This window comes from Argentina silus, assembly GCF_951799395.1.
Source record: "Argentina silus genome assembly, chromosome: Y".
NCBI classification, from domain to species: Eukaryota; Metazoa; Chordata; class Actinopteri; order Argentiniformes; family Argentinidae; genus Argentina; species Argentina silus.
The window spans coordinates 29,014,911-29,039,969 of record NC_139654.1 but is presented as its reverse complement, the minus strand read 5'-3'; the positions used below and the strand labels follow the sequence as shown (position 1 = coordinate 29,039,969).

The following is a 25,059-nucleotide window of genomic DNA, read 5'->3' as shown; positions in this document are numbered from 1 at the left end:
GCATGCACTCACAGGAAGAGAGAGCGCTTCAAGGTGTATGGGTTAGTATTGAGTTAATAGAAGCACAAAAAAGGGGCTACATTATAGCTGAAATTTATGAGGTCTGGCAATTTGAACAGAGATCCGATAAATTGTTTAAAGATTACATCTACACATTCCTTAAGCAGAAGCAGGAGGCCTCTGGGTATCCTGATGAGGTTACAGACGAGGTTAGTAAACAGGCTTACATAAACGATTATATAGAGAACCAAGGTATCCAACTTGACCCTCATAAAATTGAGTACAACGCAGCCAAGCGTCAGATCGCAAAACTTTTACTGAATTCCCTCTGGGGAAAAATGGCTCAAAGATCTAATCAACTTACAACCAGCATAGTGAAAGAACCCAGAGAGTTTTTTCAGTACCTCTTTAGCAGTAAGTATGATATAAGCCAGTTCCATTTCATAAATAATGATGTTGCAATCATTCAATGGCGTCATAATTCCAGGTGTGTCTTACCACCCGGTGAATCAAATATTTTTTTAGCTGCGTTTACGACAGCATATGCGAGAGGTGAATTATACAAACAGTTACATTTATTGCAAGAGCGAGTCCTATACTATGACACCGACTCAATCGTTTACCTCTCTACCCCTGAGGATCTTTATACCCCTCCGACAGGCAATTATTTAGGTGATTTGACATCGGAATTAGCGGCTGATGATTATATTTGTGCGTGGACAGCAGTGGGGCCAAAATCCTACGGCTTTCTCACCCAGCAAGGAAAGGTGTGTTTGAAAGTCAAAGGTTTTATCCAGAATTATGAAAATTGTAAAAAACTTTAATAATTTGACGGATCTGGTAGAAGACTATATTATAGATCCTAACACGCGATGCGAGATCCCTGCCCGTTACAATAGAATTAAACGTGATATCAAAGCTTTTTCGCTCACTAATAAACAACAAGTGATCAACTTTTCAGTTGTTTTTGATAAGAGACGCCTTCTCCCCTCAGGTAGAACACTGCCGTTTGGTTACTGAGTTGTTATTACCTGTTATCACCTGTTATTACCTAGGTTCCCAATAGACTGTGTTCACAATATTACCGGGTGTTTTCTATAGTTCTGTAGGAACATTATTTGAAAAAATGTATTCTACAATGTATCCTAATGGTGTTTTATTGTATTTGAAAAATGTATTCTACAATGTATTCTACGATGTATCCTAATGGTGTTTTATTGAAATTGAAAAATGTATATCTCATTAAATTCTTATTCATACGTCACCCCGCCTCATCATTTTTACATATTCCAGGCTGGATAAAATCAGGGTTCACCGTTAACCATGCTGTTAGTCTGCTATAGCTCACCCTTGAGAATGGAGGTGACTGCCGACCTGGCATTCCAAATGCCATGTAGCATGCTAATAGTGGGGCCTAGTGGCTCAGGTAAAACTTTTTTTGTAAAACAATTACTTGAAAACATGGAGAGTACATTTTCAAAAGTGCCGGCTCGTATAATCTGGGCATACTCTTCATACCAGCCATTGTATGACGAACTCAGTCAAAATGTCAATATCGAATTCATAGAAGGTATTCCCGCAAACTTTAATGATGAAAATCTTTTCCCTCGGAACCAGCACAATCTTTTAGTAGTAGATGATTCCATGGATGTGGGAGGCAATCATGATGAATTAATGAAAGCGTTCACAGAATATCGACATCATAAAAAATTGAGCGTATTTTATCTGCTTCAGAATTTGTTTAATCAAGGGAAACATTCGCGCACGATTAGTTTAAACACTAATTACATGGTGCTGTTTAAATCACCACGTGATAAAATGCAGATCCGGGTTTTAGCTCAACAAATGTATCCCGGCCTGAAAAAATTCTTTTTAGAAAGTTATGAAGATGCTACAAGGGAACCGTATACATATTTAATCGTTGACCTACGTCCTAATTGCCCAGAAGCCTTAAGACTAAGAAGCGGGATACTTCCAGGAGAGTGGCCGACGGTCTATCAACCTAGAAAGTGACAAGAGACTTTTTAAATAAATAAACAATGTCTCAACGGATAAAAAGAAACCTTCCCATTTTAAAAGCTTTGCTCGCTCTAAAACCCAAGGAGAGAAGAAGCTTTCTATGTCGGGGGTCGGAAGATCTCATACTCGCACTGTGTGAGATTGCATTAAACATATTGAAGGGAAACATCCCTCTCACACCTGACCAGTTCACTAAATTAAAAAAACAGAAAAAATGTATCAAGCTTTTTGCCGAGCGTAAAACTGGATTTAAGCACAAGCGGAAAGTGCTGACACAATCTGGTGATCACTAGGCCAAACACCTGCAAAAGCATCACCTAAAATTGGCTTCAATATAGACTCCAGCTGATGGTTATCCATCCTTTTTCAGGTTTAAAGGTTTCCACTTTTTTAATAGCCGATCAGGACTTGTCGCTTTGAGTTTATCTCTATGACACTGTCATAGCAGGCATACACTATCAGGGTCGTTGTCTGGGGTAGGGCTACTCTGAATCTTATATCCAGACGACAGGTACCATGCACCGAGGGTGAGAGAGCCTCGCTGTCTAATTCATCATCCCTCGACAAATTGAACAGGAACAATGAGTAACCGTTTTCAAAGTTGTCACGGTTAATGCAGAGCGGAGAGTCTCTGATATGTCGGTTTGTACCCAAATATAAGTTGTAAAATTCTCGAACACTCTGATGTGTATCAAAGTGGGGTTGGTAGGGTTTTGCGGGGATAAAGCGTGAATTTACACTGAGACTGAGATATTCAAGATCCGAGTGATGGAATCTGAATGGGTTCTTTTCCCTTGCTCCAACGAAAGCTCGATGATCAACTAATCCCGCTACTATATATTTAGGGAGCCTCCCTAAATATAAATTGTCTTGCGAGCACACCCGTGAGCCTGTAGGGATTGTATAATTCTTAACCACTACCCGGCTTATAGGGTATAGCGCATTGGATTTCATTAGAGCAGCCGAATATCGGGTGAAACCTGTACTTTCTTCGCAAAAATACTTGCAGATAGGATTTTTAATGCATACTCCTGGTCTGCAGCTGACACCAGTGTAAAAGCACTTTTGGCTTTCACCAGTTTCAAACGGACATCCACATTGTTTAACAAGAGTCTTTCGGAGAAAAATATGTCACTGTGTAGAGGCCCCATTAGTTCGAATGCGCGTGAACCTCGACAGAAGCTCGCGCACTTAACAAGCCCTGTGTTAGGACCATCAGCCGCGATAGATACAGAATCCAAATCTGCACCTTCATCTTTGTACCAGAGCCCTGCTGAAAACTGGCTCTCCAAGGTTTCTTTTGAAAAGTTGAGCAGAGTTTCAATAATAGATCTGTAAGGATGTATTGCGGACGATGAGCTAATGAGAACATCATTCAGACTGACATCTACCTGTGAGAATATAGTATTTAATGGGTATTGTATTATTCCACAATTATCAGCGCCTGCAAGATCTGTTCCATCTGCCTTGGTAATCTTGAGTCGTAGATAGAGCAATGTTGAGTTTAGATCTAGATAGGCACTTCCACTTCCGGATATCTGAAAATCCAGAACCTCTTGATCCACAATAGAGTTTAGAGGATGGATCTCCACGTAACTGCTTTGTTCTATAGACAATTGGGTCATGGGCGGTGCAAAAAGGTCAAGTTCCGATTTGGTGCACTCAGCTGAGAGATGATGTACAAGAGACATTCTTCTTATTCTTATTCTTATTATTTTTAGAATATATTTCCGTCACTTAGTCTTTTAGCCTTTCTGGGTTTTTTTGATATGCGTTTCTTAGAGGTGCGATGCTCTAACAATGCCACAGATCTTTTTCTTCTTCTTCCTCTGGCAAGGCGTCCTATTCCTGATCCTTCCTGAGACTGGCTGGCTCGATTGGCGATATGACTGGTTACGGCCCCCACAACGTCTGATGCTATCCCCTTCGCTGCTGATTTCAAATGTGGTTTAACAATATTTGCCCCTCGCTTAAGAAACGGTAGGACAAATCTGAACGCCCGACTTAAGATAGACCCTAACCCTCGGCCATATTGCACAGGAGCACCTACAAACCCACTTAGACTGCCACGACCTGTTTGGTTTACGTAATAATTCACAAATCTTTGTGAATCCATTTTTTTTTTTTTTTTTTTGCGGCTGTTTTTGCTTTGTTCTATAGATTCAGATGAGAGACTTTGGTTTAAAGTGCAGCTTGCAAATTGTCTTCCCGTATGTGAATCGAATCGGCTTGTTTAAATCCGTTTTTAGCTCAATCTGTATATCCTGTATGCGCTGTTTATTAACAGGAACGTAGTGTAGCTTGCTATAGGAGAGAGTGATTACATCACCGTAAGATCCTTCTTTTTTAACGATTCTTAGAAGGGGAACAACATAGTCTCCAACATGCTGTGCTTCCACGATATTCGTATAGACGAAAAAATTATACTGCCCTGCATTAATATCGCTGGGATATTTACTCATGGGATTTCCACCCGATCGTGTCCATTCGTCAGGCTCAAATCCTAGCATGTAGGCTAGTGGAGCCTTGAACCTGAGAGAATATTTATCAGGTCCTAATACAGAAATTATTTTATGTATAGAACTGTAATATAAAAGTAGATCTGTTTTTTGTTTCTTAAATATGGCATTTATCTCCTTCACTATCGCATCGACACTGTCATAATAGCCTGTAGGGATTTTCTGGTAGATTGGAGGGTCCCGCGGTCTCGAATGGTCTTTCAGGTCATAGGTATCTTCTAAACTTATAATATTATTCCATGTATGACAGTACATTATCTCTGCTAACGCCACCTCATAAGGTCCATGTAACTCTATAGGCTGAGACAGCGTTATCGTATAATTTGAACAGTTATTGCTAGGGTAAACGTTGTGACATGCATTTGAAGGGAGCGTCACATAGAAAGATTCTCGCTCCTCCATCCTTGCTTCTTCTAGTTTGGCTTCTTCTTGTTTTTCTTCTTCCCAAGCTCTATGACCTCTTTAGCAGGCAGCCATGAGTCAAACTGACTAGGCCAACCTTGCCAGTGGACTAAAACCATCTTCCGTCCATTTTGAATTTTCTTGTCTAAAATCCTTTCTACCCGAAAGACTGTGTCAGGGGTGATTCTCACTTTCTGCAGTTCTGCCTCATAGAATGTGCCAGTAAGAATTTCACCTTTTATATCCCTTAATTTATAAACGGTCGGGAGTCTAGGGATACATTCGTTAACTATAAAGTATTCATCAGTGAATGATTGTTCGTACATTTTATCGAATATCCCCCTGTATTTGGAAATCCGCACAATGTCACCCTCTTTGAATTTAAACACTGGGGGCTTACTGTTCAGAGGTAAAGTCCCGTATAAATTCTCAAAGACTTGCATGCTATTGGAGGGTGTTACCTCAACAGGTTTCATTTTGATACTGCTATGATAACTATTATTATAGCTATCAAGCAAATCCGGAATCACATCAATATATCTGCGGGTGTTCTTAGCTGTGAAAAACCTCCACATCTTCGTCTTCAGCGTACGGTTAAAACGTTCCACGACTGACGCCTTCAAATCACTACCCGTTGCAAAGTGTTGAATATTATGTTTCTTCATTAGTTTTTCAAAGATACGGTTAAAAAATTATTTTCCTGCATCCGTTTGAATTTTAACAGGTATACCGCTCTCCTCTAAGACTGCAGCAAAGGCCTCTGCAACTACGACGGCCGTCTTGTTTTTTAAAGAGCTTGCATAAGCTTTTTTTGAAAATACATCTATTACTGTAAGCAGAAATTTAAAGTTATCATTGTCTTTAGACAGTGCACTCATATCGCAAAGATCCGCTTGAAATTGATACATAGGACGTGGCGCAAAAACACGATTTCTAGCATAGGTTTTTCTAGCCGTTTTGTGTAAGGTATACGCCTCCTGACCAGACAGCCACTCTCGTACTTGATCAGTGCTAACTTTTTCAGCCGTCTGCTCTTCGACGGCTTTTTGAAGTTTTTCTACCCCTCCAAATGATCCCGGGTGTGCAGGGTCATAATATATTCTCTTCATTACACGCTCAGACTTTTTTGAGGTCATGACGACTAGTAAGCATGCAAGATCTGAGTACAATGACGATTTTGCATAATTATTTATTGATTACATGTCATTACATTTGAATGATTAATACATGTTTTTAATACAACCCCACAGAAGTGTGTAAGGCATTTAGGGCCCTATCAACATCAAATGGTAGACCATTCTTAAAGCGATATGTTGCTACATCAATTATATAGGTATACAACACCATGAGATGACTAAATTTGAAGCTATGCATAGACACTTCTCTAATAATTCCACCTAATGTTTTTTCAAATTTCTCCGCATCAGATGCATTTGAACCAATATACACCAATTCCTTCCAACGGTTAAAAGACACACAACCTCTCACAATTTCCAATGACCTCTCAAAACGGACAACTTGCTCAATGTCAACATCGCTACATGTTTGAAATAAAGATTCATCATTAACACGATTAGCAATAGCACGTTTTACAAGAGAGCTGACCCCAGGATGACCTGAAGTGGAATTTAAAAAGTTAAAGAATAGTCTGAAAGCATTCCCCATTTTTGATCAGTTTAGACTAGTTCAAAAGAAGGTGTGAACTATTTCAACACTCTTCCAGTAGGATATGAGTTCATCTGTCATATGATCCCGGTCCTTGTCAGCCCCCACATACGCATCAACGATCTCTTTAAGCTTCCCCTGGATGTTTTCTTCATACTTCAGACGGCCGGTTGCTATCTCACCTAATCCAACCGTCTCCAGAGCAACCATAAGAGTCGGGAGAAATTTCCATGTCCACAGGGCGGTCATCAGCGCCTCAAAGTTGCTGTAAAAGTAATCACGCTCTAGAGGGTACAGACAAGCATGCTGACGTTGGCTTGGATGACCGGTTTTACACCCATAACATTCGTTTTTTATCTAATCCTCTATCACCAATGTTAACACAATGGCAACGCTGGCCTTCACCGTGTCCAGAAAAACATCACCACCCTGACGCTGAGATTGAAGCCGGTTCTCTAGAATTTCTTTAACCAAAACAACCATCGGCTCATACAAGGGAGGGTTCAGGGGTGTCCCCCGAGCAGTGATGCAAGCTTCCGCACAGGGTTCGTTCTGAACCATAGGGGATCCCGCTACTTGCAGGCGAGGCGAAGTCGGAGGTGTAGGATAGGCGTTGAGGACAGAACTATCTTCAGCCACGGGGGCAGCAAAATCTGAAGCCTGACACCCAGGGGTGTACAGACAGGGTGCTTTGTCCGATGTTGGCTTGTCGGTATATGGCCTATATCTTTTGACGGGGAATTCAAGAGGCCAGTACGGAGTATTTGACACGTCGCTGTCGGGCGAGTCGGGAGAGTAGGTGACAAGGCTAATAGTCTCCTCGGAATCGCTCTGATGTTCTAGGGCTTTCCACCTCGTGAGGTCGTCCGTCTGGGCATTCCAGTAGTCTTCAAGAACCGGTTTATACAAATCAGCGTAGCCGCCAGATTCCTGAGAAAGGCTCGGAAGATAGCTGAGAAGCTTAGACTCTTCATCCTGAGATTCTAGGGGTTTACATTCCCCAGCTGTTGAGTAGCCTTCGTCTTCACTTGATGAAGGCAAATCGTTGACTGTGAAAAAATCAGCCATGTTGAAGTAATGTTGCACAAACTCGTTTTTCCAAACTTCTTATATAGATTGAAGGTGAGAGGGGGGGGGGGGGGGGGAGGGCTTGTGTCTAGTAGGCGTGTCTAGTAGGGGTGTCTAGTAGACGTGTCTAGTAGGCATTGGTAGTAGAGGTGTCTAGCATGATTTACTATGATTCAACACCGTCTGTTTCAAGCATGTCTTCTGGAAAAAGATTACGTCTGTATGGCTCAGAGTCAGACAGAGATCTAGGGGTTAAACGCCTGGACGGGCCTGAGATCCGTTTACCAGAGCACGTGTTCAGACGTTTTGCCAGCTGGATGAGTCTCAGTCTCTGACTTTCCTGATTGAAAAACTCGGTGATAGCTTTCAGGAGATTTGTCAACCTTGAGAAGTCTACCACTTTGATTGCCAGTTTAATCGGCCAGTAGCGCTCTTTCTCCATCACCGTCTTTGGTCTTTCAGAAGACTCTGCCTCTGTCTGGAATCGCACCAACAGCCATATGTGAGATCTTGAACAGTCAACAAGAAAAGCTTCCTGCAGGGAACGGCTCGGTACTCTGGGATCCACGTTCATCTGGATAGAGGGTTTCATACCCACCAGGGTCGCATTTTGCTCGTCGTGCACAGAATGCATGTAGCGGATAAATTCCAGGATGTGACCCTTCAATCTTTCGAATTCTGATGAATAGATTCTCAGAAGATTCTCAGATTCTTTTTCGAAAGTGTATATGTCCACATAGGGGAATGCACCTCCTGATGCAAACTCTACACGCACTACACGACCATCCTCCAATTCCCACATCATACTTGTAGACGACATTTTAGACACTGTCATATAGTGACAACTACTACAGATCTCACACAGGGTCATATATATACACCTTTTGCCCGGGAAACACATGATCTTATCAGTGACACGCCCGCGACATGTGTCATACCCATGTTTGAAACTAAACATTTTTAAAAATGTAACCATTTTTTAATTCCCCATTTTATTCTTCATTATTGAACACTTATTTTTATTCTTCATTATTGAACACATTACTACCACTAGAGTAGCAGCCTAACCATTTTTTAATTGCCTTTTTTTTTTAATTGCACATTTTAACCCTCAGTATTGAGCTTTTATTTTAAGCCTCATATGCAATAAACGTTTATAGTATGCGTGTCTAGATGTATGTATGCGGCATGAAGTCATCACGACACATCACACAGCACTTATCAGTGACAAACTTTAGCTGGCCCTTGGTTGGTCTTCAGTCAGTAAACATTGAGAGATCGATCTGATGCAGCTGTCACAAGTCTTTGATCAGTTGTGACCAGCTCTCAGGGTCAGTAAACATTGAGAGATCGATCTGATGCATCTGTCACAAGTCTTTGATCAGTTGTGACCAGCTCTCAGGGTCAAGTTCCTAAATCTAATTTCACAAACAGCAGAACACCTTGACCTCTCACCAACGTCTCATTGCACAACCATCAACACCCACCACATCAGCCCAAAGGGGCGGGACTTATAATTTTCAAGTATTATTTTTGATGATTAAATTCATGTGACGTCATCACCTTTTGACAGAAGGTGAATACTATATTCTCTCATGACCTTAGTGTGCTTCTTCTTGAGCCACTCCTTTGTTGCCTTGGCTGTATGTTTTGGGTCATTGTCATGCTGGAAGACCCATCCACGACCCATCCTCAGTGCTCTGGCTGAGGGAAGGAGGTTCTCGTCCAAGATCTTATGGTACATGGCCCCGTCCATTGGCCCCTCAATGCAGTGAAGTTGTCCTGTACCCTTAGCAGAGAAACAACCCCAAAGCATAATGTTTCCACCTCCGTGTTTGACGGTGGGGATGGTGTTCTTGGGATTGTAGCATTCAGCATTTCTCTCCCTCCAAACACGAAGAGTCGAATTTATGCCAAAGAGTTCAATTTTGGTCTCATCTGACCACATCACCTTCTCCCAAGCCTTCTCTGAATCATTTAGGTGTTCATTGGCAAACTTCAGATGGGCCTGTACATGTGCCTTCTTGAGCAGGGGGACCTTGCGGGCACTGCAGGATTTCAATCCGTTACGGTGTAGTGTGTTACCAATGGTTTTCTTGGTGACTGTGGTCCCAGCTGCCTTGAGATCATTACCAAGCTCCTCCCGTGTAGTTCTGGGCTGATCCCTCACCCTTCTCATGATCATCCTTACCCCACGAGGCAAGATCTTGCATGGAGCTCCAGGCCGAGGGCGATTGATGGTTATTTTGTATTTCTTCCATTTTCTAATAATTGCACCAACAGTTGTCTCCTTCTCACCAAGCTTCTTGCTGATGGTCTTGTAGCCCATTCCAGCCTTGTGCAGGTCTACAACTCTTACCCTGATGTCCTTTGAATGTTCTTTGGTCTTGCCCATGGTGGTGGAGAGGTTGGAATGGAAGAGATTGATTCTATTGACTGGTGTCTTTTATACCCATAACAAGCAGAGATTAGGAGTACTTTTCCTAAAGTGACAGGACTAATCTGTGTGCCTCATGGGCATATAACCGGTCTGTATGAGCCAGAATTCTTGCTGGTTTGTAGGGGATCAAATACTTATTTCCTTCGATCAAATGCAAATGAATTTATAACTTTATATAATGTGTTTTTTCTGGACTTCTTTGTTGATATTCTGTTTCTATTTGTTAAAATAAAAGTACCATAAAAATTATAGACCGCTCATTTCTTTGTAATCGGGCAAACTAACAAAATCAGCAGGGGATCAAATAATTATTTCCCTCACTGTATGAGAGGCAGAGAGGGCACACTGATGTTTTTAATGCGTGGGATTAAGTCACCTTAAAAGATTGACTCCACCCAAATAATTTATTCGGATCCCCCCCTTACATGTACACCCCCTCTGTCCATACCCAGTCTTGTCTCTACTCTAACGGCAAGGTTTCAGGACTTGCCCCGGAGTTCTTGAAGGTGTGTGTGTGTGTGTGTCCCCTCCCTCAGCAAGCAAAGAGACCCAGAGCTCAGCTGAAACATATTTAACCCTGGAGAAAAACCGTCCTGCAGTCATCTGGTTGCGCTGAGTGCTCATATTTGCTTGCAAAAGTGCACCCTTACATGTAGCAGCAGCTCTTCCAGGGGATTAATTTTTTTCAGTCCTCAAGTTAGAAATCTTTATAACCTCCTGTAGGCAAGGAGAGATGTTGAGGAGCTTGAAGAAAACTCTTTTCACCATCATTATCAGGTAAAGATTTATTTTCTAATTCCAGAACAAATCTCAGGAGTCTGTTTCTGTCTCAGTCTTAAATCAATGTTTTCCTAAACAGTATCCAAGGCCATATCAAATTCCTCTAATAATAGAGATAATGAGTGACTGGATGGAAAAATGGGGAGTCATGATAGCGTTTAATCAGTGAAACATAAAAATGTGTTTGTAAGGGGTAATATAAATCCACTAGGGTCACACTGTTCCCACTGTTGTCATGTCAGATGCTTTCTACTGTGTAGAAAACTACCGTCTTCGTGATTTACCACAAGGCTTTTTCCATCACTTTCAAATCTTTCGAGTAACACTGTAAAAAGGCGAACCCAAACCATCAGCGTCTATGGCAATTCACGTGGTACCACTGCCAACCCCCTTTTTCCGTCTCTGGGCTTCGCCATTTTGACAAGCCCTCTTATCTCATTTGTCTTGTGACTTAACAGAGCTTTCTTACTCACTCTTCTCTCAGTTCAAACGAGGTTTGCAAGTGTGAGTGCCTCTCAACAGCTGATGTGTGTCTGATCTTTATCCTCTACTCTCACCGTACCTCGAATTATTACAACCAGAACTGTGAGCTGCTATCTGGTTGTACCACCCAGTCATATTGCTGCACCATTGAAATCTGATCTTATGCTGCTATTGGAGCAGACTTTGGTAATAAACAGCCAGTGAATGAAGGGCTAAATGTGCCTGTGCATGTACAAACTGTCTCTGTGGTGGTGTGTCTGCTTCAGCACTGAATGGCATTTTCATTGTGCGAAAAATGTATAATGATTTGCTTATTTAAGGTTCCACTGAGAACAATCCTTGGGAAAAACTAATTTCAAGGAAATGAGCTACACGGGTGCAAATGTGGACGCTGGGTATGTTTTCCACAGTGAACACCAATTTTTGCCAGGCACGCACTGACAATGCACTGCACTTTCCCAGTGGGTTAAAGCGGATTCCAAAACCATAGGAAAAGTCACCTCAGGCATTGTCAGTTATCAGTTGGCTCTGACCTATTGCAGGTCAAGGTTGTTTCGTCTACTTTCATTGCAGTGGTAATAATTTATGTTTTGTTTTTCAGAGGCTTTCCGAAGTCAGTGTGGAGACACTATTTAAGGGGAAGACCCAGACTATAGAAAAAACACAATTAAAGATGTAAGCCCTATTATCCATTTCAAGGCAAAGGGGTGGGTCCAAGGATAAGTGAGCGACGTTCACATAAATACAGGAAACACCTGAGGGCCTTCCAAGGTTCACCGGCAGGAAATAAAGCCAAACACAGGGGTGCAACTGACACACTTATAACACTCTGCATAGCTCCCTTACATTCCTCTAGTCAATCACCATGTCACGCTGGAGGCGGAAAGACGTGAAGAAGACACCGGAGGTGATCTGCACTGTGACGGATGGGCTTAAGTCCCTGTACCGTAAGAAGCTGCTGCCGCTGGTTTGGAGGATGCCGACTTTGACAACAAGCCCATGGTGCTGGTGGTGGGGCAATACTCCACAGGGAAGACCACCGTCATCAAGTAAGCCATCAAAGACAAATATCTGATTAGAACTACAGCATAATCATCTATTTATGTTACTGTTTGCTCAGCTATACTGCAAATGATAAAAACAAATCATGCCGTTTATTTCAATACAAAACAGTACATTCATTAGTAAATGCTAATTCCAAAGTGTGGTATACAATATGGAAAATTGTAATCTAAAATGTTCAATTCCAATGTAAGCAGTCAGTTGAATTTCAAATTACATTACAATTTCATTGCATGAAGGGTCTTAGAATTTCAATTCATGGTAAATTCCCCACTTCATGACCAAATTCAGAAGTTGGCCCATGAATTTCAATTTCAATTGGAATTGACCTCAACCCTATGCCAACAAAACTCAAATGTTTTGTTGAGTATTTGCTGAAGTGCCTCTGGGTGCTTAACTCATTTTGTGCAGAGGGTGAATAAAGTTGCCCAAATTGTCAACATTCTAGAGTGCCAAGGGTGACTTTATTCACCAAAAATGCTTAAATTATGATGCTTCATTTTGTAGCCAATCAAAGTATTGTTGCTAGGTAAATACCACATGAAACACTTGGCACTCTAGGTGGTGAGTGTTCCGGGAATTCTTTGGCAGTTAGTGAGTTAAGGGCTGACCTGTTTTGCTGTGTCTGTGTCTTTCAGGTACCTGCTGGAGCAGGACATTCCTGGGAGCCGGGTGGGACCTGAACCCACCACTGACTGCTTTACGGCCATCATGCATGGGGAGGTAGAGGGGGTCATCCCTGGGAAAGCCCTCATTGTGGACCCCAACAAGCCCTTCCGTAAACTGAACCCCTTTGGAAACACATTTCTTAATAGGTAAGTACAGGAATGCATAGCCCATTGTAGAGAGGCAAGGAGAGCAGGTAGGGAGAGATAACAGAAAAAGTGTGTCAGTTTTTGCTCTATGGAATTTCAAGTCTCTGTGCCAAATTTCAGAGCGGGGAGGGGCTCATCTTATTTGTGGAAACATTTGGAAAGGGAGCTATCAATATCACCAGAGAGGGTAATGAAAGCTAATGTACTTGGAGAGGACGCAATGTGCACTAGTTCAAACACAGGGTCAGAGGGCTCCTCAGCCCAGCAGGAATAAGCCAAATAGATGAGGTCAGAGACATGGGCAGACTGAAAGATTGTGTTAGAGAAACATAACACTGAAGTACCTTTCTCTGCTGTGTTTACTGACTGGGCTGCCAGCTTTCAGTAGGTATTTTTCCATTGACATACAGGGTACTGAGGCAGAATCATAAAAGCCACGTTTACCTATTGCACTGAAGCTATATCTACAACTGATAAGACTTTGAGACTCAGCCATTGAGGCCAAGTAGATGGAGCCATGAACAGCACTCGCTAAGTTCTGATGCCAATGTTCCAAAGGAGTCCCTCCTGTTTGTGAGCATGTTTGTGTCTCTCTTTTTTCTCTGACTTCCTGTTCTGGGGAAATGGTGAAATGGAAATGGCTTACCTGGGAGGGGCGTAGCTCTCAGGCTGCTCCTTAGATCACGTTTTCAGACACAATAAAGGATAGCCATGTTTCACATTATTCAGATTCCTTCCATTGATGTTTGTGTGACCATTTTGTGGAATGTTGCCCTGACCTCAGAGACCCTAAGTAGATGTCCACTTGAAATGATATTGTGTTACGAGTCTGAGTGTTCCCCTCTTTGGTCATGTGTGACAGGTTCCAATGTGCCCAGCTGCGGAACCAGGTCCTAGAGAGTATCGGCATCATTGACACACCAGGCATCCTATCTGGGGCCAAGCAGAGAGTGAGCAGAAAAGGTGAGGAGAGGGTATGGGGGGGCCTGCAGAGAGACACATCCCTGAACCTCAGCTCACAAACTCGTCTCCTTCCTCCCATCTGGCTAACCCATATGACCACCACATTCAAGATTAAACATGATGTTGGAAGAACAAAGAAGCCAAGTTTAACAGTATTCGGGCATGCTACTGAATAATTGTGATAAAACACTGAAGAATAGAGAAAGGACTGGCCGGGTTAAGAATAAAGACATACATCTATTCCCCAGTACAACTTCAGACAGTTATGGATATGATACAGCAGACTCTACACCAGTGGTCACGTGACCAACCAACACAAGTTAACATTACGTTATATCTGACTTCAAAAGATATTTTATGGTTAATCAAGATTCATAATCCCTGTGTGACAGACACTCGATCATATCGGATCCTAGATTTCATTAAGAATACCCAAAATGCTACCACTAAGCCCTCAAGTTACAATGAATTGCGAGGAGTTTACGCTTTGTCCAATACCTGAAGCCGATGACTCGACTCTACATGTTGTTAACGATGCATGTGAACATTAGACATTAATGGGATAACCTGGTCACGATTATGTCGTGCTGTTTTAACAGAACCTTTATCTAATGATAATAATAATAATACACTCAATTTGTATACAGCTTTCTCATGGACTCAAAGCACTTTACATGTCAAAAATATGAAAATAAACATCACATTAATGCACATAGGAAGAATGAGAACAGAGTATCAACGAGTATCAAAATTAACCAATGTAACAGTTTCAAAGGAACATATAACTGTATTAAAGAAATGGAAGTTTAACCATACGTTTAACGCTGTGTGTGTCAAGGACACACAGGAGACCGGTGCCCATCGGCTCCCCCAAGAAACTCCAAGAAAATCTTGCTGTCCTTGTCCTTAAATACTATCCCAATAATAGAACATCGGTGTGAGAGCCAGTTGGCCTATACTATATACATTACAATAGCAGGGCTGGGGGGGGGGGGGCATTGATCACCATTCACACTGGAAGATCAGACCATCACTGTCTTTGTCTCAGCCACATTTAAACACATTTAAATCACATGGCTGGAGCCACCAAATCCGTCTACACTACCAAGGAATTACATTACATCACATTGTAACACTGACAGAGGAGGAAGCAATATCATATATAGAGGGTAAGGCAGGAATGAGAAGACAAAGGGGTACATTTAAAAGAGAGGGAAACAAGAGGTCTGAAGGGTCTGTGTCTATGTTGACCTCCTCCCTTCTCTCTATGTGTGTGTGTGTGTGTGTCTCAACATATCAAGACCCTAATCTTTTGCTAAAGGTAAGATGTGATGTGTGACAAACCCGCCACACCTTTCTCCTCTTTGATGCGTGTGTACGGCGCCCTCATGTGGTCTCTGGGGAATGTGTTTGGTATCCCTGAGGTTCTTCGAGTCTACATTGGGTCATTCTGGTCCGAGCCGCTACTGGTCCCCAACACCCGCAGACTGTTTGAGCTGGAGGAGGAGGATCTGTTTGCTGACATCCAGAACCTTCCCCGCAATGCCGCCTTGCGCAAGCTAAATGACCTGGTCGAGAGAGTGCGGCTGGTCAGGGTGGGTGACAAGGAGACCTATCTTGGTCTCTCTTTGAATATCACCTCTGCTTACGTACACCATGTGGTCATCAATACAGTAGTAGTGCAGTAGCCTACGCTCATGTCCAGTTGATAGTGCTGAACAGTGAGAAGTAGGTTTAGTTTGAGCTTTATATTACTCTTTTAAAGACTAAGGAAAGAGTGACATTGCTGATATGAATCTGTCCCCCTCTCTCCCAGGTTCATGCCCACATCATCAGCTATCTGAAGCAGGAAATGCCATCTGTCTTCAGGAAGGACAATAAGAAGAAGAACCTCATCTACCAGCTGCCTGTCATCTTCTCCAAGATCCAGCTGCAGCACCACATCTCTCTTGGAGACTTCCCAGACTGTGCCAAGATGCAGGTGTGGGGCTGCTGCTTTCTTGAACTGTTATGCACCTGTGCTTTACACTCTGGTTGGACGAACTCATGTTGAAACTCTGAACACAAGTATCTTTGTTATGTTTATTGCTGATATTTGCAATTATGTTATTTATACAGTTTGAATGTGTTGGAAAGTGGATGTCCTCAGTAATGTGGCCTGAAAAACTGATTGTTTTGGTTCTAACTCTGTTCCCATCCTCAGGAGCAGCTCCTAGTTCATGACTTCACCAAGTTCAAGGTCCTCAAACCCACCCTGATGGCTGCTCTGGATGAGCTACTGTCCCCCGACATTGCCAAGGTGATGCTTCTCTTGCGGCAGGAGGAGCTGGAGGCCGGGGTGCAGCCAGGGCGGGGCCTTCTTGGGGGCCCTTCATGGAGGGTGACCCATTTGCAGAGGAGAACAGGGAGTGAGGAGGAGGAGGACTGGGTGGTAACTAAGCGTAAGCCCAAGTATGATGAGATCTTCTACAACCTGGCTCCCAACGAGGGGAAGCTGAGTGACACTAAGGCCAAGGACTGGATGGTGAGCACCCGGCTGCCCAACTCGGTGCTAGGCCGCATCTGGAAGCTGTCGGATGTGGACTGCGATGGCGTGCTGGATGATGATGAGTTTGCCCTGGCCAGCCACCTGATCGAGGTCAAACTAGAGGGCCATGGTCTTCCCCCTCAGCTCCCGGCCCGTCTAGTGCCCCCCTCCAAGCACAGGCAGAAAGGCTCTGATGCATAGATAATTTACACTGCCCCTGGGGCCAACAGGGACCCTCCTCTGATGGCTGCCACACTCACACTACTGTTCCTTTGTCTCTGTTCATTTAAGTCCCTGTTTGTCTTTTTATTATTGAATCTAAGTGTGTTGTCTGAGCTTAAAGGCTCGTGCCCCACTCTATTAATGCTAGCAGGATTCCTACAGTAAATCTCCACTTCTTTTTCTTTATCACCTCTTTGTATACAGTATGCTCACACTGATATTTTGTTATCCTATAAAAGGAGGCCAAGTCCAAAACCTCACTGTCTCACACAGCAACATTCCAACAATGACTTGACCACAGTAGCACTGACGAATACACTCACCGGCCACTTTATTAGGTACACCTTGCTAGTACCGGGTTGGACCCCCTTTTGCCTTCAGAACTGTGACACAAATTCTTTGTGACACAGATTCAACAAGGTGCTGGAAACATTCCTCAGAGATTTTGGTCCATATTGACATGATAGCATCACACAGTTGCTGCAGATTTGTCGGCTGCACATCCACGATGCGAATCTTCCGTTCCACCACATCCCAAAGGTGCTCTATTGGATTGAGATCTGGTGACTGTGGAGGCCATTGGAGTACATTGTCATGTTCAAGAAACCAGTTTGAGATGATGTGAGCTTTGTGTCATCGCGCGTTATCCTGCTGGAAGTAGCCATCAGAAGATGGGCACACTGTGGTCATAAAGAGATGGACATGGTCAGCAACAATACTCAGGTAGGCTGAGGCGTTTAAACAATGCTCAATTGGTACTAAGGGGCCCAAAGTGTGCCAAGAAAATATCCCCCACACCATTACACCACCACCACCAGCCTGAACCGTTGATACAAGGCAGGATGGATCCATGCTTTCATGTTGTTTACACCAAATGTTTCCACCAAATTCTGACCCTACCATCTGAATGTCGCAGCAGAAATCGAGACTCATCAGACCAGGCAACGTTTTTCCAATCTTCTATTGTCCAATTTTGGTGAGCCCGTGCGAATTGTAGCCTCAGTTTCCTGTTCTTAGCTGACAGGAGTGGCACCCGGTGTGGTCTTCTGCTGCGGTCTTCTGCTGCTGTAGCCCATCTGCTTCAAGGTTCGACATGTTGTGCGTTCAGAGATGGTCTTCTGCATACCTTGGTTGTAACGAGTGGTTATTTGAGTTACTGTTGCCTTTCTATCATCTCCAACCAGTCTGGCCATTCTCCTCTGACCTCTGGCATCAACAAGGCATTTTCGCCCAGAGAACTGCCGCTCACTGGATATTTTCTCTTTTTCGGACCATTCTCTGTGAACCCTAGAGATGGTTGTGCCTGAATATCCCAATAGATCAGCAGTTTCTGAAATACTCAGACCAGCCCGTCTGGCACCAACAACCATGCCACGTTCAAAGTCACTTAAATCACCTTTCTTCCCCATTCTGATGCTCGGTTTGAACTTCAGCAGGTTGTCTTGACCATGTCTACATGCCTAAATGCATTGAGTTGCTGCCATGTGATTGGCTGATTAGATATTTGCGTTAACGAGCAGTTGAACAGGTGTACTTAATAAAATGGCCGGTGAGTGTATGTCTCCATTAATTTAGACTTATCTGATTCTAGGATTATAATTCAGATTGAAGGTGTCATCAAAATAGCTACATGTAGCTATTCAGTAGAGAGTGTTTCTAGCAAAACAAGGCAGCCAGAAATGTTCTATGTAGAAAAACATTTATCTATACTCAATTGATGTACAGTTAGGTCTATATATATTTGGACTCTGACACAATTTTTGTCATTTTAGCTGTTTACCAAAACATATTCAAGTTACAGTTATATATGAATATGGGCTTAAAGTGCAGACTCTCAGCTTTAATATGAGGGTATTCACATCCAAATTGGAGGAAGGGTTTAGGAATTACAGCTCTTTTATCAAGGGACCAAAAGTAATTGGACAGTTGACTCAAAAGCTGTTTCATGGACGTGTGGGCTATTCCTTTGTCAGAATCAGAATTATTTTATTTGGCCAAGTATATTTGCACATACAGGAAATTAACTTGGTGAGGTTGGTGCATGGACATATATAGCAAATATTGCAAATAGCAAATATTGACAAGAAATTTACAAAATAGCAAAGTATTAACAAAATAGCAATCACAAATTTACACATTTATAAAAAAGAGCAGCAGAACAATACATCTTGTAGGCTGTGTGAGACGAAATGGCAATGAGGCTAGAGGCTGTGAAATGGTTGTGGGGCATGTACACTATAAATTAGAATCATTATAAATTACCCTGTCAGTGCATTGTTTGTGTGACAGGGTGGGGGGGGGGTCAGTGAGAGGCAGGGGGCTTGGTTGTGAGCCCCACTGCCATGGGGAAGAAACTGTTCAGGTGGCGCAAGGTTTTAGTCTTGATTGACCGGAACCTTTTGCCGGATGGAAGTCTCTGGAAGAGGTTGTGACCAGGATGGGAAGGATCAGCGATGATCTTTCCTGCTCTCTTCCTGGTCCTGGGGTGGAACAGGTCCAGGAGAGATGGCAGGTTGCAGCCGATGACCTTCTCGGCTGACCAAATGATCCGCTGCAATCTGCCTTTGTCCTTGGCAGTGGAGGCAGCGAACCAGATGGTGATAGATGAGCTGAGGACGTGTAGAAGTCGACCATCACTTTCTGCGGCATGTTGAATTTCTTCAGCTGCCACAGGAAAAACATCCTCTGCTGGGCCTTCTTGATGGTGGAGGTGATGTTCTCCGCCCACCTGAGGTCCTTTGACATTATTGTCCCCAGGAATCTGAATGACTCCACAGTGTTAACTGGGCTGGCCAGGCTCCACAGTGTTAACTGGACTGGCTGTCAACTTCCTCTCTGTAGGCGGCCTCATCACCATTGGAGATGAATCCAATGAGGGTTGTGTCATCCGCGAACTTCAGGAGTTTGACAGAAGGGTGGCTAGAGGTGCAGCTGTTGGTGTAGAGGGAGAAGAGTAGAGGAAAGAGCATACAGACTTGTGGGGCTCCAGTGCTGATGGTCCGGGGCTCCGAGACAAGCTTGCCCAGCCGCACCTGCTGCTTCCTGTCTTTCAGGAAATCAGTGGTCCACCTGCAGGTGGGCTCAGGCACGCTCAGCTGGGATAGTTTGTCCTAGAAAGGCCAGATTAGACTTTGCCAAAAAACATCTAAAAAAAACAGCCCTGTTCTGGAACAGCATTCTTTGGACAGATGAAACTAAGATCAACCTGTACCAGAAAGAAGGGAAGAAAAAAGTATGGAGAAGGCTTGGAACTGCTCATGATCCGAAGCATATCACATCATCTATAAAACACGGTTGGAGGCGGATGGCTTCCAATGGCACTGGGTCACTAGTATTTATTGATGATGTGACAGAAGACATCATCAATACATCACTAATACATTTGGGATTGAGTGAGTGGTGAAGCCTGTTCTGAGTAAGTTAGTTTAATCTTGTTTCTAGTCAGAGGGATATTAGGAGTTGTTTGTTTTGCAGTGGCTTTCCTGCCTTAAGCCTGTTCTCCAGTCTGTGTAATTTAGTTTAATCTTGTCTCTAATCAGAGTGCTATTCAGAGTTGTTTGTTTGGCTATCCTGCCTTAAGTAGTTTCTATTGGAAGCCATCTGTTTGAAGTCAATTAGCTGTGAAGTGCTGTCAATCTCCAGTGGGAGGGCCTAAACACTATCCTGCCAGGTATTTAACTCCTGCTCACCCTGGACCAGGACTAATACATTTGGGATTGAGTGAGTGGTGAAACCTGTCTGGTCGTTAACTGATCATCAGATGGGAGGGGATGCTACCCTGCTGGTCATCAGCAATCACAGAATCTGCATTTATTTTGTGACGATCCTGACACAAAGACTCCAGACACAAAGACATAGGAGTCTATCTGTGGAGTCCATCGAGGAAGGCCATACTACTAAGTATTTGAATTCTACTTTGATAAAAAATAATAATAATAATCATTACCCTGAGTGTATTCAGCCTACCTATATCCGACATTTCCCACTAACCCTCTCCCTCTATACCAGCAAAAAATCACAATGTGCTTTCTCCCCATTCCTGTTATTTCCTACGTCAGGAGGACACATCGACTCTACACCTCCACTCGCAACCCTTCCAATCTAATCTACCCACCATGCTCAACTGACCACGACCTCACTGTCACAGGAGGACTTTGGAACTGCCAATCAGCGGTCTGGAAAGCAGAGGCTATCTCAGCCTATGCCTGCTTCATGTCTCTCCACTTCCTTGCTCTCACAGAGACATGGATTACACCGGATAACACAGCTACTCCGGCAGCCCTCTCTGATGCCTACTCCTTTTCTCATTCCCTTAGACTCTCTGGTCGAGGAGGAGGAACAGGACTCCTCATCTCGCCTAAGTGGTGACATAATGTCCTTCCCCTGTCACACCTGTCCATATCCTTCTTTGAATTCCATGCTGTTTCTATCACCTCCCCTGTCAAACTTCACATTGTTGTTGTCTATCGTCCTCCAGGTCAGCTTGGACACTTCTTAGATGAGATGGATGTCCTTCTCAGCTTCTTCCCTGAGGACGGCACACCGCTCACACTACTAGGTGACTTCAACATCCAGTCTGAGAAGCTTCACTCGTCTGGAGCACTTGACCTTCTCTCCTCCTTCGGCCTTACCCTGTCCCACTCTCCTCCAACTCATAAGGCGGGCAATCAGCTCGACCTTGTCTTCACCAGATCCTCCCATACCTCCAACCTTACTGTTTACCCCTCTTCCGACCATCATTTTGTATCCTTCTCCCTCCTTCTCAAATGCTCACCCTCCCAACCAGTCTCTACCCACACTGTGTCCTCTCGTCGCAGCCTGCGCACTCTCTCACTCACCACTCTTTCTTCCCCTGTCTTATCCGCCCTACCCTCTGTTGAATCCTTCTCTCTTATATCCACTGATGCAGCTTCCTCCACCCTCCTGTCCTCTCTTTCCTCATCCTTCGACTTTTTCTGTCCACAGATCACAAGGCAGGCACCATCCACTCCACATGCTCCCTGGCTGTCTGAAACCCTGCAAGCTTGTAGAATAGGGCTCCGGGCAGCTGAGAGGAAATGGAGAAAATCTGGCACTCCTGATGATCTAGACCCTTATCTCTCTCTCCTCCTCAACTACACCTCATCTGCATCAGCTGCTAAAGCCTTATACTACCATTCCAAAATTCAATCCTTTGTCTCTGACCCAAGGAAAGTGTTCTCCACATTTTCCTCACTCCTCAACCTTCCTCCTCCCCCTCCTCCCTCCTCTCTGTCTGCCGATGACTTTGTCACCTATTTTGAAAGGAAGGTTGATGACATTAGCAGCTCCTTCCCTCTACCTCTCACCAACAATGCTACCTCTCCTCCCAAACCCACTGTGCAACACCCAGTCTCTGGTTTATCAGATTTCTCCCCCCTCTCCCCTGATGATGTTCTAAAGCTGGTCACATACAAGCGGGCAACCACCTGCCCCCTTGATCCTATCCCCTCCCACTTTCTCCAATCCATCTCCAAAGACCTCCTTCCGTTCCTTACCACCTTAATCAATTCCTCTCTACCCACAGGATCTGTCCCAGCTGCCTTCAAGACAGCCAGAGTCAAGCCTCTTCTCAAGAAACCAACTCTTGACCCGTCTGCTGTCCATAACTACAGACCGGTATCCCTTATCTAAACCCTTGAACGTGCTGTCTCTAACCAACTGTCTAACTACCTCCTTCAAAACAACTTCCTTGACTCTGTGATGGAAGTCTAGGATTTACCACTCTTCACGCTCTTCGGAGGTAAGAATCAAGAAACAAGTCCTGAATAGCCACTATATCTGAGTCCGGTATTTATTGTTTGCAAACAAGAGACAAGAGCGTAACAGCAGCCCAGTGTAGATCCGGAGGTCTGTTCAGCGCAAGTCTGAAGAGGCGATTATCAGGGTTGTCTTTTATACAGTTTAAACATAAAGGGTAGGCGCCGCCAAGGGTATCGGCTGATGGGCTTGTGCTTACGTGAGAGAGGGCGGGAGAGAATGAACAATGGGGAGACTTTCTTCATGATCAATCGGCGCTTTCTTACTAATCAATCGGCGTTCAACATTTCACACCTATCGGCAAGATACGTCTGTCCACCCATTGTTGCTCTCCCTCACCACTCCCTCCGAAACCACCGCTGTTCATATGGTAAATTATACATTGCTTCTCAGAACAAGAGAAAATGTAATCACAGTATTTACACAAGTTGTATCAGTCATATGAAAGTGTATAACCTGAAAACAGTTTTATCAATGTATTTTCCATAACAACCCTCACCAATCCGGCTTTAAAGCTGGGCACTCTACTGAAACTGCTCTCCTCGCTGTCACGGAGGCTCTCCACTCCGCTCAAGCTTCCTCCCTCTCCTCTGTTCTCATTCTTCTGGACCTGTCTGCTGCATTTGTCACAGTAAATCACCCAATCCTTCTCTCCACCCTCTCAGAATTGGGCATCTCTGGCTCTGCACTCTCCTGGTTTGCATCCGACCTGGCCGGTCGCTCCTACCAGGTGACGTGGAGAGGACAGCGATCCTGTCCTCTCCACGACCCCTCACCACTGGTGTCCCCCAGGGCTCTGTCCTTGGGCCTTTACTGTTCTCTCTCTATACCAAATCTCTCGGCTCTGTAATTTCTTCACATGGTTTCTCCTACTACACGGACACAGATGACACTCAACGTTTTCTCTCTTTCCCCCCTTCTGACTCACAGGTGGCAACACGTGTCTCGGCATGTCTTGTCAGCCCACCACCTCAAGCTCAACCTTGACAAGACTGAGCTGCTCTTCCTCCCAGGGAAAGCCTGCCCTCTCCAAGACTTCTCCATCACAGTAGAAAACTCTACTGTGACCACCTCCCATACAGCCAAGAACCTTGGGGCTGGCACAACTTTTTGTCCAAACACTTGTAATCTCTCGCCTTGACTACTGCAATGCACTCTTGGCCGGACTCCCCGCCTCCTCCATCAGGCCTCTGCAGCTCATCCAGAACGCTGCCGCTTGTCTGGTGTTCAATCTCCCCAAATTCTCACGTCACGCCCCTCCTCCGCGCCCTCCACTGGCTCCTGGTAGAAGCTCGCATCAAATTCAAGACCCTGGTGCTTGCCTACCGGGCGGCAAAGGGAACAGCCCCTCCCTACTTGCAAGCAATGGTTAGCCCCCAAACCCCTGCAAGATCACTCCGCTCGTCCACCTCGGCTGCCCGCCTGGCACCGCCGCCTCTACGTGGATGCAGTGGCCGCGCTACTCGGTCTCGGCTTTTCACTGTCCTGGCGCCCCGCTGGTGGAATGAGCTTCCCACTACTGTCAGGACTGCAGAGTCACTTCCGATCTTCCGCCGTAGATTGAAAACCCATCTCTTCAGGCTACATCTTAACAGTCCCTCCTAAAGATCGCTTCACCCTCACTTACCCCCCCAATACTAACCCTAACCCCAACCCTAGAGTCTGCTAAATGCCATAAATGTAAATGTAAGCAGCCGGATGAATGCTGAAGTGTTTAGGGATATACTATTTGCTCAGATTCAGCCAAATTCAGCAAAGTTGATTGGATGGCGCTTCACAGTACAGATGGACAATGACCCAAAACATACTGCGAAAGCAACCCAGGAGTTTTTTAAGGCATAAAAGTGGAATATTCTGCAATGGCCGAGTCAATCACCTGAACTCAACCCGATCAAGCATGCATTTCACTTGCTGAAGACAAAACTAAAGGCAGAAAGACCCACGAACAAACAACAACTGAAGACAGCTGCAGTAAAGGCCTGGCAAAGCATCACAAAGGAGGAAACCCAGCATTTGGTGATGTCCATGGGTTCCAGACTTCAGGCAGTCATCGCCTGCAAAGGATTCTCGACAAAGTATTAAAAACGAACATTTTATTTATGATTGTTAATTTGTCCAATTACATTTGAGCCCCTGAAAATGGGGGACTGTGTATAAAAATGGTTGCAATTCCTAAACGTTTCATAGAATATTTTTGTTCAACCCCTTGAATTAAAGCTGAAAGTCTGCCCTTCAATTGCATCTCGATTGTTTCATTTCAAATCCATTGTGGTGGCGTACAGAGCCACAATTATGAATATTGTGTCACTGTCCAAA

The 25,059-nt window shown here is 44.2% G+C and overlaps 1 pseudogene across 1 annotated transcript; it reads left to right on the top strand.

Moving 5' to 3' along the window:
- Positions 1-12,241: 12,241 nt before the first annotated feature.
- Positions 12,242-16,944, top strand: LOC310824064 (EH domain-containing protein 2-like; annotated as a pseudogene). Its single transcript has 6 exons — positions 12,242-12,425; positions 13,077-13,253; positions 14,116-14,216; positions 15,543-15,811; positions 16,033-16,197; positions 16,420-16,944. The product of its transcript is annotated as an EH domain-containing protein 2-like (transcript).
- The last annotated feature ends 8,115 nt before the right edge of the window (positions 16,945-25,059 follow it).